Genomic DNA, 13047 nt, shown 5'->3' on the forward strand with positions numbered 1-13047 from the left:
GAGGGGTACAAGGTCTGTGTGAGTTTGTGTGTCACCACATGGTGGTTAGTGTGACTAGGTTAGGTGGTAGAAGGTTCTATCACCAACTCTCTTCAGGCTCTATATCGATGAGATTATATCCTTTGTAGATCACCTAGGTAGAGAGGATTCACTCTGGCAGACTTAATGGTGCAGATACTGTTGTACATAGATGACAGATTCCTCATATCATGCTCGACACGGTCCTTGATAGAGGGATTGTAGAAACATCTAAAGGCTCTAGAGATGTTTTGCTAGAGAGAGAGAGACTTGACATTTAACCTTGGGAAAACCAAATTCATGATCAACACCTCACGAGCAATGTTATGTCGTCATAGCTTCATGTACTGAGATGAGACAGTGGAGATAGTGCAATCTTACACATATTTGGGGGTAGTATTCATTAGACCAAGTTTCCCATAAAGACCTGTACACCTTTGGAATTTGTAGGAGGAGGCAATTCCATGATGATTTTGATTTTATTCGTCAGTTGTAATCCCATTTTGAGAGATGATGTGTCCCAAAACAACTCCGTGGGTGACCATTCAAGACATTTGAAGTGGTCTTGTTTGTTTGAATGGATGCACAAATCATCCAAAAATACCTGTAAAAACTCATTCAAAAATTACTTGAAAGCTGTGAACATGACTCGCTAGAATGTGGCCGGGGCATTACAAAGGCTGAATGGCATGACTCTATATGCAAAAATACCCCATTCTATATATAGCAAATGCTATTTTTGATTGGTTTTTAGGAGCAATTTGCACTTGGTTATAGCCATTGAAGCCATCCAAGAGGCTATATATTTCGGAGCCTGCCACCTTTTCCAACATTGTTTTTGTTAAGGGTAGGGGATAGTGATCCCTAATTGTGGCGGCATTCACATTTTTTAAGTTTATGCATATTCTGAGATTCTTGTTACATTTAGGCACAATGACAATGGATGAAACCCAATCAGTGTGCTCTATATCTCATAGATGAATCCAGCATCTAGGAGTTTTTTCAGCTTGTCATAAACCATGGTGCCATATTTAGGATTTGTGCGATAAGGTCCACATACCTTAGGGTGAGCACCTTCCCTTATAGGTATTGTGTGTATTACCACTTCTGGTGAAATTCCTTTCATCTCTTTGTATGACCATGTGAGGCAGTCGCAGTATTCCATTAGGAGTGCTTTGAGTTTGGTTTCATCTTCTTGTCGGAGCTATTTTCCAATGAAAACTAGTTTTTCTTCCTCCCCTTCAAGGGCGAAGTTTATTGTGCATGTTTTTGCTAGTCCCTCATAGATTGGAGTTTATCCAATGCTATCAGTTTCTTGGACTTCAGATTCTCTTAGTGGTCTTGGCATTGCGATTGGCGCACTACCACTTGTGTAATTCTTGAAGTATTCTAGCACTTCTCGAAGATCGACCTTTGATGGTGTTGAACTAGCCTGACATGTGTCATGTGTACTGGGTGGCATAGTTGCATTTACTAAGTTGTTAGGCTCTTCTTAACTTTCTTTTTCCAAAGTCTCTTGATCGAGCTTCATCTGTACATATGGCTTATATTTCCGAAACTTCTTTCATTGGGAACTGTGGGGTAACTTTTCCATTGGTAAGGTGTTTCCAAGTAAGGGTTCATTTGTTGCGCATACTTCTTCCAGTCCCTCGGGGGACCACTCAAGAGGTGGTGGTTTTGATTTTGAGGGAGCTGACTTTGCAAGGTACAATTCGACGAGGAGTTGTTCGAAATCATTGAAATGCTCGGCCTTGACTTTTCTGCAATTTCCTCCTTCAACTTTCTTGCGGGATCTTTTGTTGTTATTCAACTTTGGAGGTTCAACTTTTGGGAGCTCGACTGCCATTAGGGCATGCAGAATGGCTATCATTATCAAAGATTTGACCTTCAATTTCAGCATTCTCAGCTTGTGTTTCAAGTTCCCAAGGAAAATCTGTGTCATCATTGGTATGGGTATCTTCTTCAAGTGCATTATCCCACTCGAGGTCAGCCATAAAGAATGGCATCTCTAGATCGATTGGTTCTTCATGTGGGAGTGGAGGATCTACCTGTAGCACCTTAGCATCTATCTATGAGAAGATGGGGTCTAATGAAAGGCAGTTGTCGATGGTTTCCAATGTTTGTATACAGTTATTGACATTGCTTTGTGAGTCACCTGCTATGGCATGCTATTGCAAGGGAGCTGATTTGCTTGAGATTGTTGTTGAAGATGTGTCATCCAATGCTCTAGGCACAATTGGTTTAATAGCTCATGTCCCCACATTCACCCTGACTACGGTGTCGCGATTCTGGATTGTCAGTCTATCAGTTCCCCAGTCATGGAGGATTGATGCTTCTCGTAACCAAGGATGTCCTAGTAAGATTTGATAGGATTTTTTGGGGAGATCTAAGATTGTGAATTGAAGGGAAAAGTAGACTCCTGCAATCTTTGTGGACATGCCATTCACTATTCCCAAGGGTTTAGCTCGGGAATCATTGGCAGGGCATCTGTTAAAATTAGCCTTTTGCATTGGTGGGAGACCCCATTCTTTGTAGAGCTCCTTTGATAGGACATTTACACCTGCTCCACCATCCACTATGGCTTGGACTTCATTATATGCCTTGTGGATCAAAGGCACAGTAACGTTGCATATGTCATCTCTTCGCACAGGGATATCTTTGATGTCGTTCATAGGTGGAGGGGGATATGCGAGTTCAATCCATCCTTTGAAACTCTCCCAGAGATTGGGACAATTTTGTAGGAGGATTCCGATGGGAATTGACACAGGGCAACTCAGGATACGAGAGAGTACAGCTCCTTCAAGTTGACATGGCAGTACATTATGTTGTGGAGTTGATTGTTGGAACAGAGGCTCGAGTACAATATCAATACTTTATGGGGCCAAGTCATAGATTGGGTCTTGAGCTTGTTTCTCAGCCTCAAATTGAGCTTGTTCGTTTTGTACCCATTGTTGAAGTGCCTGAAAATGAGCCTTCTCCACCTCTACATTTGGGTATGAAGCTGGTGTAGACCATAGTATAAAAGTATGCTCTCACACATATAAATCCACACATCCACACATACCTGAGCATCCATTTATACAAAGTCTTCATACTGAGTTTTTGTTGGCACTCCGGAGGTGAAGGGAAAACTCAGCCATGACGAAGGCTAGCACTAAAGGAGAAGGCTAATAAAAAAGTAGTCCAATTCTCTTCATTCAAGCTACAACTACTTGTGAAAACTAAACGATTTTAGTTTAATCTCTCCCAGATGAGCATCTAAATCTAAATCTAGCTCCTAAGGCAATGCATCATTTAAGATAGAAATAATCATCGCAATACCAGCAGGCCGCAACTTGGATGATAACTTCACAAGGTGGAATTTGCATGTCCACTAATATGGCAAAAGCATATACCTAGATGATACCAAGAACATTCACAAACTCATCCTCTAAAAATGCAACATAGTGCAGTTTCAGTCTTAGGATAGTCACTCATAAGATTGAAAACCATAAACTCCATCATGCATAGCAGGGACCAACTACTATGACATCCCCACCACTGATGTCATCAGTGCCCAACAGTGGGTGTAGACCATAGTATAAAAGTATGCTCTCACACATACAAATCCGCACACCCACACATACTTGAGCATCCATACATACAAAGGCTTTGTACTGAGTTTCCATCGGCAGTCCAGAGGTGAAGGGCAAACTTTGCCAAGATGAAGGCTAGTACTAAAGGAGAAGGTTAATCAAAAGTAGTCCAAATCTCTTCATTCAAGATACAACTGCTTGTGAAGTCTAAACGATTTCATTTTAGTCTCTCTCAAATGAGTAGCTAAATCTGAATCTAGCTACTGATAGGGCAACAGACCATTTAAGATAGAAATAATCATCGCAATATCAGCGGGCCGTAACTTGGATGAAAAGATCACAAGGTGAAACTTGCATGTCCGCTAATATGGCAGAAGCATATACCAAGATGAATCCAAGAACATTCCCAAACTCATCCTCAAAAAACGCAACATAGTGCAATTTCGATCTCACGATAGTCACTCATAAGATTGAAAACCATAAACTACATTACGCATAGCAAGGACTAGCAACTATGACATCCCCACTAATGTCATCGGCGCCCAACAGTGGGTGGAGACCATAGTATAAAAGTATGCTCTCATACATACAAATCCACACACCCACACATACTTGAGCATCCATTTATACAAAGTCTTTGTACTGAGTTTCTGTCAGTAGTCCAAAGGTGAAGGGAAAACTCAACCATGATGAAGGCTAGCACTAAAGGAAAAGGCTAGTAAAAAAGTAGTCCAAATCTCTTCATTCAACCCACTCACCCACACATATACCTAGATGAATCCAAGAACATTCCCGAACTCATCCTCTAAAAATGCAACATAGTGGAATTTCAATCTCACGATAGTCACTCATAAGATTGAAAACCATAAACTCCATCACGCATAGCAGGGACTTGCATATGACATCCCCACTGGTGTCAACTCAGTGCCCAATAGTGGGTGTAGACCATAGTATAAAAGTACGCTCTCACACATACAAATCCACACATCCACACATACTTGAGCATCCATTCATGCAAAGTCTTCATACCGAGTTTCTGTCGACACTCTGGAGGTGAAGGGCAAACTCAACCATGATAAAGGGTAGTACTAAAGGAGAAGGAAGGTTAATAAAAAAGTAGTCCAAATCTCTTCATTCAATATACAATATCTTGTGAAGTCTAAACGATTTCATTTTAGTCACTCCCAAACAAGCATCGAAATCTAAATCTAGCTACCGATAGGGCAACGCACCATGTAAGATAGAAATAATCATCGCAATACCAGCAGGCCACAACTTGGATGAAAACCTCACAAGGTGAAATTTGCATATCTGCTAAAACGGCAGAAGCATATACCTAGATGAATCCAAGAGCATTTCCAAACTCATCCTCTAAAAATGCAACATAGTGCAATTTCCATCTCACGATAGTCACTCATAAGATTGAAAACCATAAACTCCATCATGCATAGTAGGGACTAGCTACTATGACATCCCCACCACTGATGTCATTAGTGCTCAATAGTGGGTGTAGAACATAGTATAAAATTATGCTCTCACACATACAAATGCACACACCCACACATACTTGAGCATACATTTATACAAAGTCTTTGTACTGAGTTTTTGTCAACACTCTGAAGATGAAGGGAAAACTCAGCCAAGACAAAGGCTAGCACTAAAGAAGAAGGCTAATTAAAAAGTAGTCCAAATCTCTTCATTCAAGCTACAACTGCTTGTGAAGTCTAAACGATTTCATTTTAGTCTCTCCCAAACGAGCATCTAAATCTAAATCTAGCTACTGATAGGGCAATACACCATTTAAGATAGAAATAATCATCGCAATACCAACAGACCTTAACTTGAATGAAAACTTCACAAGGTGAAATTTGCATGTCCGCTAATATGGCAGAAGCATATACCTAGATGAATCCAAGAACATTCTCAAACTCATCCTCTAAAAATGCAACATAGTGCAGTTTCGATCTCACGATAGTCACTCATGAGATTGAAAACCATAAACTCCATCATGCATAGCAGATACTAGATACTATAACATCCCCACTGACATCATCGGCACCCAACAGTTCGTGTAGACCATAATATAAAAGTATGCTCTCGCACATACAAATCCACTAAAAATATATGTGTATGAGTGTTAAGCAAGCGTTCTTTTCCTTGGGTAGTTGAAGTTTTCTTGTTCATAAGATATTTAGTACTATAAAAGGAATTCGAGAAACCTTGTACCTAGTTAGAAGCCAAGGGGGTCACCTAAGTGTTGATTTTTCCATCTCAGTTATAGTGTGTGCTTAAAGGACTATCATGACATGGGAGGTGTCAATGAGCTAGCTTCGACACACACTATGATTGGATTGGGAGGTGACACCATTATTGTGTGTTGTGTTTCATCACTTTGCTCTAAATGGGGGCTTTGTTGGGTATTTCATAGCCAATAGTGTGAGAACTAGGCCTTGATATGTATCCTTCACTATGAAATGTGACTAAGTAGATGAGCCATTTGTGCCACTTGTATGTTGAGTGTGTTTGACATCACATATAATATCTATGAAATTTTTATCACCTAACATTACGTATGATTTGTGTATGTGGGGAACCTCATGCCATAAAAAAAGGCTCCTTGTACTTATAATATACATCAAATCAAATTTGCATCACATTTGTCTCCATCATACATTCCACAATGTAGCTCACCATTTTCAATAGTAAGGTGTCATTCTTTGAATCGGTTCAATCACAAGTAGATTAAGCGAGTAGTTTGCAATATGGATTGCTTCTTTCAAATGCTAATTTAGAAGATGATTCTCATTAAGCATTGTTCCAATACCATCTACTAAGGTCATGTTCTTTCTTTCACCTACTACTCTGCATTTTCTTAAAGAGAGCATCAAGACATGAATTTTCTTTAGATTCCATTACTCTTGCAAAAGATCATGAATGTAGAAGACGTGCATTCACCTCCATTAAGGACTATTATCTTTCTAACAGTCTAGTTCTCAACTTGACTTTTAACTCTTGAAATATGGAAAACCCTGCAAATTTCTCCTTGAGAAAATGGAGCCAACAATATCTATTCTGGTCATGGATGAAAATCAGATAATATACTACACCATTGAAGATGTGCATTTGTGCATAATCCCTAAGATTTGTATGTATGGAAAGAATCAAGAGTACCTCTTGCTCTAGAGGTGCTTCTCCTAAAGCTAGCTTTTAATTATTTACCAATGCAACATGGTTTGCAAGATTTTCCAAGAAATTGGAGTTTCAAAATGCCGAATGCCATATTATTTTAAATTTTCCATTGTATTCTTGTGCCATATTGTCGAAAAAGGCATTGGTTGATGTTCAATTGCCATGCCATCCAAGTTTGGTAGTGAAGCTAGCATTTTGAATTAGCATCCTACTTTTCCAACTAGTTGATTTCATCTTGGTTTATCTCAAATGGTACATTTATCTTCATCAAATATGACTCTATACTTCCATCATGTGTTCAACTAATAAAATATTACTACTAAGTTTAGAAACATATGGACCATGCCTTTTTCTAGAATAGGATTTGGTCTATTATTTGTAGTGTAGATAACATTATTAGAATAATCTAATGGTTTGATATTTGTAAACCATTATGTCATCTTATGTGATATACCGCTATCAAAGTATCATGGATCCTGAACTGCATGGTCAACATGACAACTACATTTCACTATGGAATCACCATCATTTTTCTATGTACTCTCAATCATATGATACATTGTGTGAGTTCATTTACATAATGACTAGGACTTTCATGTCTACCATGATAATTTCCTCTTCCATAGAAATTTCCTCTATTATTACTCTCGAAGTATGCCAGCAAGAGTGTTGTAGGATATAGGAAGTTATGAAAAGAATATGAATTTATTAGTCATTTTTTAGTAGTAGTAGATAATTTTTATTAGTTGGTAGGAAAAATAATGTCTGATATTATTCTTCCATTTGTATGGTAGCCCATTTCCCCATTATATGGGCCTATTCCTAGGTTTATATAGGCCCATAGAGCAGCGCACATGCCTACAGCTTTGCCAGCGTTGCATGATGTCTAGTGTCACATCATTGGTTATATTTTATTCTTACTACTTAGCATTTGTTGTTGTTGTGCCAATGTTTGATGCCTATACATGACCTTGCATTGAAATTTTCTTACGCTAGTTGTATGCCATCCCTTCTTTGCATTTTATGGATTTGTTCCAAAGCCTACACAAGTTTGCATAGAAACTCATATGTCTACAACTCTGCCAGCTGTATGTGTCATCCAGTGTGGCTTCATTGGTGAAGTAGTTTGTTGTAATTCACCACTATTTTCTACATTGTGGCATTGAGATATCTTAATCATTACATGGGAGCAGCATAAGAATGCATCACTAAATACATGTTCTTTCTTATTTATCATCATTTTTTATGTTTTGGCAATGAAACATGTTAATTATTGCATAGGATTACTAACATTAAGCAATAGTTCTTATCCACAAGGATTTGTAATGTTAGGGCACTAAAGTACATTAATCACTAAGAAATGACAGTGACAATAGGGATACATTGTGATTTCTCAAATATCAATTTCTTATTATGATTACTACTAGTTCAATTGAAAGCATTTATATTTGCTTTTGCTTATGTATTGGTTTTTCCATAGCCTGACCTTTCCTTGCATGATAACATGATTGTATATTTGGATGTCAACATGACACCAAGAATTTAAATAGGAGTATCTTAGAGTGAGCTTGATTATTAGCTACTAGGAAAATGAATGTGTGCTATCATTTTTGCATAGTGACAATATGGATACATGATAATAATTGAAATATGAATAGAAGATTATCAATGAAATATTGACAATGTGAATTTATTTTTTCTTATTAGTTGTTGGGAGAACTTGTTTATAATTTCCACTTGAAATGTATACGTAGTATAGTAGCTTTGTTTCACGATAATGTGATTGAATATTTAAATGTCAAAGAACGGATACATGATAATCATTGAAATATGAATAGAAGATTATCAATGAAATATTGATAGTATGAATGTATTCTTTCTTATTAGTTTCCAAAAAGATGAATATTTGCTACTATTTTGCAAGGTCAAAGTAGGGATATATGATTATCAGTCAAAAATGAACTTCTTAGTGATAATACTGCTATTCGAATATAACGTATTTATATTTCTTTGCATTTATATTTCTTTTCTTTACGTAATAGTTGCTCATAATTTGATGTATATATAGCTGAGTATTGTAGGGTAGTTTTAGTATTGACCTTTACTTGTGTAATGTTCTTATAAAATTTGTGTTGTATTTGAGCACTATAGTATAGTTTTTCCACTCTCTTCCACTCAGCATTTCTGTAATGTGATATAATATCTTTTTTAAAGTTTCAAATTATGGGCACTTAAAGTTCAATTTAGTTTATAATTGATTGTACTTGTACAATTAAATTGATCGTACTTAGTTTATAATTCATCGTACTTGTACAATTCAATGTGCCTCTATTAGTGAGTTGCAGTCATGTTGGTGAGAAGCTCTAGTGAAATGCCTCTTCTGGTGGGTCCTCGAATGGAAACTATATTAAAGTTAAGGAGAAGAACAAGGCCAAGTGAAGAAAGAGGAGAAGTAAGCCTTGGTACTATGAATCCACCGAGGTGTTAGGATTTTCTAAGCTCATGTGCTCACACATGCACTTGTACAGTTGACATTTTAGTTGTAAATGGATTGCAACTACAATATTGCCTTGCAAATTTTATGATTAAATAATTTAAATGATTTAAAAAGACAAATACATTTGTTGTTAGTTGTAGTATGGCATAATAGTTTATTTCATGGTACAATAATCATTTGTCCTAGAAAATTTATGATCAAATAATCTATGTGATTTAAAAGAATAAATTCATTTGTGGTTAATTGTAATCTATAGATTTCTTTTGAAGCCAATTTTTTAAAAACATATATTTGAGAGATGGAGGATGGTGACGGTGATGGATGTAACCTAGATGGGATCTCCCATCTTCATTAGACCCTCTCCCATCTTGAACCTGAACTATAAGAAAACTAGTGCGGGGTTGGGACTAAAAGGATAGCTATCAAGCTGGCAGAATCTATTGGGTAATGACTCTAAGCTCCTCCCACTGATGCTCAAGCCCTTTTTAGTGGTAGTTTGTAGGCGTTTGATGCTAGCTTTGTGACAAAACATGGTAGAGAATACCGCTTCAACAACTCATCCCTCCAAGAAAGGCGCTCAAGCCCTTTTTAGTGGTAGTTTGTAAATATTTGATGCTAGCTTTTTGATGGAACATAGTAGAGAATTCCACTTCAACAACTCAGGCCGCTCCCCCTGCCCCTTTGTAGAGGAGGATACAATGCCCATGCAAGAAGAGGAGGACGTGGAGGTGGTAATACTCTAAGAAGTGAAAGGTAACTAGAAAACAATAGAGAAGAGCAAAGACGCCCTGCCGAACGGAGGCTAGCAACAAGCAAGTAGAGGTAGGAGAGGTGGCGCTAAGTCCTACTTCAGATTACTCAAAGAGGGTTCTTCTCCCTTTTGGTTATTTCCTCATTACACTCCCTTCCCAGAAGAGAACTTTGATATCTCCCATTCGGGAAGAGAAGTTGATGAAACAAGATCACTCCCCCCTCATGGTGAAGAAGGTAGTCCAAGAGAACCAAGTGACACCCCCGTCGACAAAAATAGGGACCAAGACTTCAAAAGAGAATGCTCTCCAAGTGCAAGAGAAACACTTCAAAGAACAAATGAATGAGAGGCTGACAAATCCCTAAAGGCTTGGAAGAAACAAAAGGCACACAGACCCCAGAGACTCAATCTAGAGGAACTAGAGTGGGAGGAGGCCACCAAAAAGGACCATGCAAACTTCAGAAAGGCACATTGGCATTTAAGTGGGAGGTTGAAGGGGTTAAAGGCCACTATACCTTAACCTCGGTTATGTACAATACTCAAACACATATATATATGGATGACATAGAAAATTAGGATGTTTTGTACCCACCAAAATGTGTGTGGCTCTCTCTTCTGGATCTCCCTTTCTATCACCCTCTTTCATTTCGATTCCGTTGTTAAGATCTCTCACCTAGATCCCAAGGCTAAAAAGAGATCCAAAAAGAATGGTAAGTAGGATCATCTCTTTTCTTACCTTAAATGTTAGGGGCCTTACTGACCTTGGAAGAAGTGAGAAATTGAATTGGCTTATTAGCTAAGATCCAATGATCTCTTTCCTCATTTTTTAGCCCTTCAAGATGTTAAGGCAACAGGGGACCTCTTAGAGACTTGACTCAAAAGAATAGATAGAAGAAGAATTTGGTACTTCACTAAACTTGAACATGGGAAAGGGGGAACAACCCCAGCTGGGAGTGCTCCCTTACTTTGGGGGATGCATCCTATGGATCTTGTGGATAGACAGAATAGATGGGTCTCAATCACTTGTCAAATGAAAAGACAGAGATTCACTGTTGCTCAATTTATGCCCCAAACAGCTATACAGAGATAGAAAAATGGAGGACTCACTTGATACAATCAGTGAAGGTGGATTCTTATTGGGAGATTTAACGCGGTTGAGACTTGTAAAGATAGGTGCTTGAAAAAGGATCATTTTTGTCAAAGCCTCAAAATTGGATGCTTGTTTGGGAAAATGTTAAAGAACAGATGCATTTGGTTGACACGGGCAGAGAAGGAGATTTCACTTGGCATAATAGCCAAACTGGGCTAAATAGAGAGAGGCTAGACTAGATAGAATATAATTAACTCTAGATCTACTAAGCAAAATGTGCTCCTTCTCCTCACAGGTTCATCCCACTCTCTCTCTCTCTCTCTCAGATCACAAGCCTGTCTCCCTCAAGTGTGACTTTGGGATGAGCAAACTATCTTTCTCTTAGTTTAACGCTAATTTTAAACTCTATACTCTTAAGAGCATTTAGGAAGCTATCATGTGCACTTGGGATGCTTGATTTACTGAGGACAAACCAGCAAGAGGCAGTGGAAAATCTCAAAAAGTTCTAACACATGCAAGGAGAAACAGAGCTAAGATCACGGCAAACCCTAGACTTAAACCTAATTGAGGGTTAGACTACTAGTGATGTCTAACTCACCCACTCACTCAACCACCAACCATATGTTAGGGAAAAAACCTCAGTCATGAATAAAAACCAAGAGATAGAGATGGAGGACGGAGATGGAGATGGTCGCATGGGTCGCCTTCCACTGCTTCTGACTCCTCCATATGATCTTAGATTTGGTGAGGGGACTTCTCCGCTACCACTTTACAATACCCCAAGTGGTATGCATGCATCGGTTTGAGAAAATCTAGTATTCGGAGAAGATATGATAAGCACTCCTAGAACAAATGTTTTGGAATCCTATCAACTTTGTCTACTGGTGCCAAAAACAAGAATGGCTAGTCAATAGCCCCCCTCCCCTTGTTGGTGCCCAAGGAGGAAGTAGGGGTCAAAGAAGAGAGATTGTCCCTAGTGGCCCCAACAAAGGAGCTAGATACTCCAGTTTCGTCCATGCTCGAGGAGGTGGCTTTGTAGGGCGGTTTACTCAACATGCTATTGGTAATGGTGAGATCTCTTGAGGAGGCATTCCGAGAAAAGTGCGACGAAATACTGAATCCCTCACCTCTTATGCGGGGGTGCTACAACAAAGCAAGGGTGGCTTCTTTGACATCCCCCGATGTGGGCCAATTTTGGCAACTCTTGGATGAGAGAAAGTACACAAGGAAAGAGCAAAAGAAGGGCTTGACCATTAGGACAAAACAAATAGCTCACTACCAGCAGAGTTGAATAGATGGACCGACCCTGAGCCTCCAGAAGGAGCAAGTTAACATGTAAAGCTCCACATGCAGTTCTAGAAACAGGCCGAGAACCTCCAAGCTCGCAAACTCCTAATAGAACAGGTAAGATAGTATCAGCATACATTGATGAGGAACATCTTGAGGGTGCTAAGGATTATCTACATGAGCACACACTGGTCAGATATCTGCATGGTCCATGCCCTCTGGCCTCTTACCTTGAGATCTGGTTCCGTAACAATTGGATCCGTAAAGGTTTATGGGTAACAAATGTGTGCTTCATCAGGAGAGGAGATTTTCTTTTTCTTTTTTAGCATCTTGATATGGCTAATCGAGTTCTCTAGCACAGTCTATGGACAATTAGAAATCAACCATTATACACTGAAAGGTGGTCGCCTTTCTTCAACCCGGATAGTCCCAGACCTACAAGGCTTTCAATATGGATAGAGCTACTAGACTTTCCCCTCTCCCTTTGCAACCAAGTTGATGAACTATGTGGAGCTTTAGGTGAAGTAATTAGTGTTGAATGTGAGTAGCTTATCAATCCCAAAAGCAATCCCCAGGGGGGTGTGTGTGTGTGTGTGTGTGTGTGTGTAGGAGCTTACGGACTTGCTAGTTCTACTCAATT

This window comes from Dipteris shenzhenensis, chromosome 3 (assembly GCF_047967505.1).
Source record: "Dipteris shenzhenensis isolate YYH24624 ecotype China chromosome 3, Dip_SZ_1.0, whole genome shotgun sequence".
NCBI lineage: Eukaryota > Viridiplantae > Streptophyta > Polypodiopsida > Gleicheniales > Dipteridaceae > Dipteris > Dipteris shenzhenensis.